This window comes from Suricata suricatta, chromosome 3 (assembly GCF_006229205.1).
Source record: "Suricata suricatta isolate VVHF042 chromosome 3, meerkat_22Aug2017_6uvM2_HiC, whole genome shotgun sequence".
Classification (NCBI taxonomy): domain Eukaryota; kingdom Metazoa; phylum Chordata; class Mammalia; order Carnivora; family Herpestidae; genus Suricata; species Suricata suricatta.
In genome coordinates, this window is record NC_043702.1 from 35,330,031 (window position 1) to 35,336,477 (window position 6,447).

General features: G+C 34.4%; 1 long non-coding RNA gene across 1 annotated transcript; it reads left to right on the top strand.

The window, feature by feature from the left end:
- The first annotated feature begins 1,694 nt into the window (after positions 1-1,694).
- On the top strand, positions 1,695-3,406 carry LOC115286417. Its single transcript, XR_003906050.1, has 2 exons — positions 1,695-1,800; positions 3,311-3,406. It is a non-coding gene; the product is annotated as an uncharacterized LOC115286417 (long non-coding RNA).
- The last annotated feature ends 3,041 nt before the right edge of the window (positions 3,407-6,447 follow it).

The following is a 6,447-nucleotide window of genomic DNA, read 5'->3' on the forward strand; positions in this document are numbered from 1 at the left end:
TTATGATGAGTAATATAACCCAAAGCTATTGGTTTACTGTATTCCAGGTATTAAAGCTTCCATTATGTTATATTTCGTGCTATTAAATGCATCACTCTATCGCTTATGTAATCTGATATTCAGACCAAGATAAAATGTATACAAAACTATAAAAGATGTTTAGGACCAAATCCAAAATACCTCACTAAGATGCCTCTTGGCAAGGAGAAGAAAAAAAAATCCTTTAAAAATTAATGACTTCCAAAACCACTGGCAAAAGGCATAAACTTGTTCTGTCACTCCTAAGGAAAACAGAGGAGTAAAAGAGAGTAAATAAATATCATTTTGGGAAGAAGTGCATTGGGGTTTCAATCATCCGCTCAGACTGTATTGTCTTCTTTCAATTTGTCATCTAGAAATCTACTAGCAAATCTAGCAAGAAATTTCATTTCCCTCTGCCCTTCCTTAACTAACACCAACAATACTTCTTTTTTGAAGCTGAAAATGAACTTACAGTCAGAGATCCTGTATAAAGCTTAATATTCTATTGTGAGTATGTTACATTTTTTGGTAACTAGATGACCAGGACAAAAAAAAAAAAAAAGAAAAGGGAAAAGCAATTGTGTAGAATGAAGTTCGCTACAGTAATCGCCCTCTGGTGGCAACTGCCTTAGACACCAGAGGCCAAATTGTTTTCTATGGCTTTCCAAATCACACAAAAGCCTCCTCTTTCGCTGTGAAAATTCTACATTGTGTGACATCCATGGCTTAATACCATTTTGTGCACAAATATCATATTTGTACATGTCAATGATTCACTAAGGTCGATAGACCCTCAGAAAATAACTTTATGCCTTTATCCTCCTTGGTTTCTGATTAGAAAACAAATGACCAAAATAAACAAGATAAAAGGATATTTTCTGATTTCTGACCAATTTTGAAACAATAAAATCAAAAGCCTCCAATAATTGTGCAACATGTGCTTTTCTCGTGTTTTCCAAAGGATATTACTGAGTTTCCTATATCCCCAACCTAAAGGAGGTTTGTTCTAGTTGAAAAGAGATACGATAGAAGTCATACAGATTCCTATTTTACTCTTGTCTCAGTGAAAGATCCAAACTGTAATAACTTACCACAGAATCAAATAATATATGTTGCTTATGAAATATAATTTTTAGCATGTGTAATTTTATTACCCTTTTCAAAAAAATATCACTATTTTGATTTTTTTCTTTTTGCAACTGAAACAATGGAGTATGGGGAAAAATAGAATATTATCTACTGAGAAACTCAGTCATATTACTTAGCATATGTGGGCTGGGGAGGACCATGTATCCCAAAGAGGTGTACTTTGATTCATCCAGAATCTGTAGCCTCAAAGAAACTTCTAAGTAAGGGAAGAGGGATCAAAGGCAGCAACTAAAAAGAGTCAAGAAGATACACAGAATGGAAGATGGGAAAAGAGCATGGATGTAGAAAAAGGCACTACAAAACCCTTTAAAATACCTAAAACAGCAAAGGCCTAAGCTTTCTTGATAATTAACTTGGAAAACAATTATGAGAGGTTCACGTAGTCAAACAGACATTAAAGAAAGAGAAAGGAAACTGAACACCTGATTTTTTTAAATGTTAAAATTAAATCATTCTCTTAATTTTCATTTTCCTCAACTGCAGCTTTTTCTTAGAATTGTTTTCATTTAACCCTAGACAATAAATTGGTCTGCCCAATGACTTCCAGACTACAAGGATAAAGCTGGAGATCAGGCTGGAAACGTGATATGGAAAACATTAGTAAAATAGAGTCTTCGCTCATTATAGAACGTGAGTGACCTTCATACTGTGTACAGAAGAATAAAGTGCTGTAATATAACCTGCCATCGAATTTTATAAACATCTGAGAAAATGTCCATATTTATTCAGGAAAAAAGGAAAATTCATTCTTAAAAGAAGCAATGTTTAAAACAATTTTGTCATTGTTAATACTGAAACATGCAAAAAAATATATATTCATATATACATATTTTCCCCATTTTGAAAATCTAAAAGTATCTTTATTTGAAATCATAAATTGATCAATAAAAAAGGCTGGAAGCAACTATTTTGACTCATTCTTTCATTTCTATTTGCAAAATTCCAAAACAAAAATTCACATTTCTTTTTTGACTTAAATTTTGTTTATAAAATAATTCCAAATGCATTCTACCTGGGTGCATCCACAGTGTCTAGTTCAGAATTCTTCATGCTCACATGAGAAGACACACACAGGACTTTAGGGACTCATAACATAAAACGGATCTGGACACAGTTTTCTGAATATACAGGAGCACATAATAATCTTTTGCCTAACCATTCTCCAAATCACAGTTGTGCATTTTTATTTTATGTCAAGCACACTAAAATCTCAGCTTATTGAACTTGTATTCTATTCTTCCTTTCTTTCAGAAAGTAGTATATGGCTCTTTTCTCTCACGATTTATTTAAAAATAATAGTGTACAGCTTCAAAATGAAGCTAATATCCAGAATACGATTGAATGCTGTATCTTCTTTAGTTCACTGCTCTGTTCTTGATCTTTAGTCTCTTAAACCATGTATGTGTCTTTAAAAGCAGTATTAGAGATCTATGCATATGTTTTAAAAGACATAAAAGGGGATTCCATTGTTTCTTGCAATTTCCTACCAGTACATTTGACCATATATTATTCTTTCCGACACTATTTTCAAAGAGTAATTTCCCGGGGTTTTAAAGAACTATAATTTTTCCTGATCAGCAGGAACTAATCAGAGTGTTGTCTGAGTTTGCATTGTGAATGCAAAGGTTACTTTGATCCACATGACTACTGAAAGTTGAAGTAAAATACGGTTAAACTCTGGTAGAATTGTTGTCTTAAGTCCTTTCCCAATGCAAGAGAGATTGCCCTTGAGTCTGTTAGAAAACTCTTCTGTTAAAACAATGTTGCACGTCTTCTTTTTCAGACAACTGTCTGGTTACTTAGCTGGATTTTATCAGCTAAAGTTCCAGAGAGGATACTACACTGTGTCTTCTGGGGGGAAAAAAAAGGTCATCAACTCTTCCTGTTTTCTGTATTCTTTCCTGAACATTAGCCTAAGCTTTGCTAAGATAATGCCATAATCTGGTTTTCTTTTCTCTTTTTTTAAAAGACAAACTTTTAATTTTATTCAACGTATAGATCATAACTACTTTAAATATTGAAGTCAGAAAAATAGAAGGTTTTTTTTTTTTCTGAGGGTAGATCTTACCTATTGAAGTATTTTAAAGCTTTTTCTTTCTTGTTTATGTAATGGAGAATATTCATGTATTGTATTTTTCAGAAGCAAGAAATGTGGGGAAGAAAATGAATCAACATAACTAAGAATATGCTAAAAATAAGTAATAAAAAGATGGGCAAATTTTTTTTAATATTTGTACCAGATTGTGGTCAGTTTGTCATTTTTCTTACCAGAAAGTTCTCCCACATCGAAGCTACAGGCAGTACGGTAAGTGAAAAATAAGGCGAGCCTTTCCACACTCCATCTTGGGGTTACTGCCCATCTAAGACAGATCATTCTGATGTGAAATGTCTTAAAAACTGTACAGGCATGAGAGAGTGAGATCACATCACCAAATGCTAAGCCATTGGCTTCTCAGTAATAGCATAAAACCCTCCCACAGAGAGGGACCCTGCACCAGGTCCTCTTCATTCCTGGTCAAATAATCTCCAACAACTAACTGAAATATGTCATTTTAATTGACAACTAAAACAGAGACTTCAGAAAGAACTTCACACTCTGGCTACAAAATTAAGCGTGTGTAGTGGTGGTAGGTCAGAAGTCGGCTATCGGTCTATTTCAGTTACGGGGCCATAAGTAACTGCTTTGGGTAACACTTTTTCAGCTGAATTGACTGATGGTGTTAGCATCATGTACAATAGAACAAGTGACAATAGGGCTAAAACATATATTCTCCTTTGCCTAGGGCAATAAGCTATGATGCAAAAATATTTTAATGTATTGTTTCCTTTTCAGTCTTTCTACACTTTTAACTATACCAAACAAATTTACACAAAATTAAGCCTTAAAACATGTGTGTTTTTCCATACATGTGTGGTAAAGGAAAGAAAATAGATAGGTGGAGAGGAAAGCATGGATAATAAAATAGAAATTTTTTAAGTACACATATAAATCACATATATATAAATAAAGAAGCATAATTTTTTTCTTTCGCATGCACATTATAAATGGGGCCCTATTACTCTAAATACTAGAAATACACAAGCTAATACTTTATAATATCTCTGGTTAATCATATTTACGGCATTCATGAAGTGAAATACGTCTTTGAAAGAACAAGATGAATACTTTGGGGGGAAATAATGTTAGCCCGGCATGAAATTGTTTCCTAAATGCTTTCCAATGAGATCTAGTTAAAATTTGTTTTCAATTTCTTACTGAACTTTTGTACTCTTTTCCAGTAAAGCCTTGCAAGAACTTCCCTTGAATTTGAGAAAAAATAGAAATTTTGACTTTTAAGGATCAAAAGAACTTCAGAATGCGGCTTTCTCGTGTGGCTTATAAGATGCAGTTCTCTGATTTTGTTTGTGGCTCTGTTCTTCCCACACCGGTCCTCCGCACAGCTTCTGCCTGCAGCCCCCTAGGTTACGCTCCTGCTCATGCATTTCTCCTTTTGTAAGCTTGGGGGGCACCTCCCCCTCCTAGTGATTAAGCACCAAAGTTATGCTCGGAATTATATAGAATATAAAATTAGATATTGTCCCTTCCCAGTGGGCTCACAGTATCTCCAAATTTGCTGTAAAATATGTCTACATATTGTATAACAGATGCACTTCAAGTGCTAAATGTCTGGAGATAAATCTATTATTGACTTCATCCTCTCAACCTTTCCAATTTCCTTTATCATTTGTCAGCTCTCTTTATGTACATGCCCAGGCAGATTGGTAATTGCAGAGCATGTCCTTTATTCTGTAAGGAGTGCCACAGTTCAAATGAACCATGACAGATTTTGGTCCCATGCACTGGGGCACTAATCACGTTCTTGACCCCCATCCATGGGCATGTGCCTCCCTACACATACAGCAGTAGCAAATACTCAAGTACATTCTAATATGTTCTGTACATAGTATCAGTATTTCTTCTACCTTGTTTGAAAATTCAGGATCCTGTACATTTTTAAATATGTTATAGCTTGTCTTGAGAAATATTCCCTTTTCTTCTGGGCTAGAGGGACAGCTATTGAATTGACAGTGAGAATCCTGGAAAAGATACAGGTAACTTTTTAGCTATGTGTTTCAGCACACACCTACATATATGTGTGAATATGTGTGAATGCATCTTTATACGGGCCTGCGTATTTTCTATATTCCAATACAGATACCTATCTGGTGCATCCAACTTTTACATTTAAACATATAAAAGCAGTGCTTTCTTCATACTTCAGTGCTATCATACTGTATTTGCAGACTTTAATTACAGAGTGATTGTTGTTGTGGATACCTAAGTAGAACTCTTAATATGTAAGAAGGCAGTTTTATAATACTATACATGTTAAAATCATATCATTCATTCTCCTGCTGACTTCATATCTGTGGATCAATAATTATAGTGAAAAAGTCCTTCAGACTTTAGAGTTGAAATGTGAGTTTTCAGTCTACCTTAATACAACTTTTGCCATTTTTTATTAAAGGAACAGTTTTACTTCTCATCTTAAAAATAAAGCAAGGAAAAAATGAGAAATTAAAATATCCTCCCTCTCCCTCCCCTTTTTGTTTATTTCTGAGTCTTTTCTTCATTTCAAATGAGTTTTTAAACACATTTGGCAGTCAGTACCCCTAATCATTCAAAGAGTTGTGTGACAAGGGGGAGCTGGCCAGATACCATCAGTTCTTTTAAAATGTATTAGTCTTTAACCACCTGTCTTCTCCCTTAAAATTTAAATAGAAAAAAAGTATATATTTTGGTGAGGAAATCAGCTTAATGATTCTATAATGGCGTGTGGGGATACATACTTTAGCATATCTCATGACTTAAGACTTGTCAACATGATGGAAATGAGCTCATTTGTTCAAAGTTTGTCTTTCCGTAAAAATCAACCCTTTTACCGCAATGGGCCTACACGGGGTAAATGAAATTGATCATCAAGAATGAATGTTTTTTATTGCTGGCTTTGTCTTTATGACCCAATGTAAAACTATATTTTGGTTTCCGTATTAGCCGTCTGCTTCTGTCCCCAGAGTAAGCAGAGCAGAAACTCTGTTGTCACACTGTTGCCAATAATCTCTTCCGTGTTCATTGACTTTCCACCTCATAAAATAGGGTTTGATCATTAAGACACTAGTACCTGGTGATCTATTTTATATATCCTCAGTCTGTCATGTAAATACAGACTGCATCCATTGACCTAAGAGTTTTAACTGAGAAGATGTCGGTAGAATTCTGAGACCAATTCTTCCAAG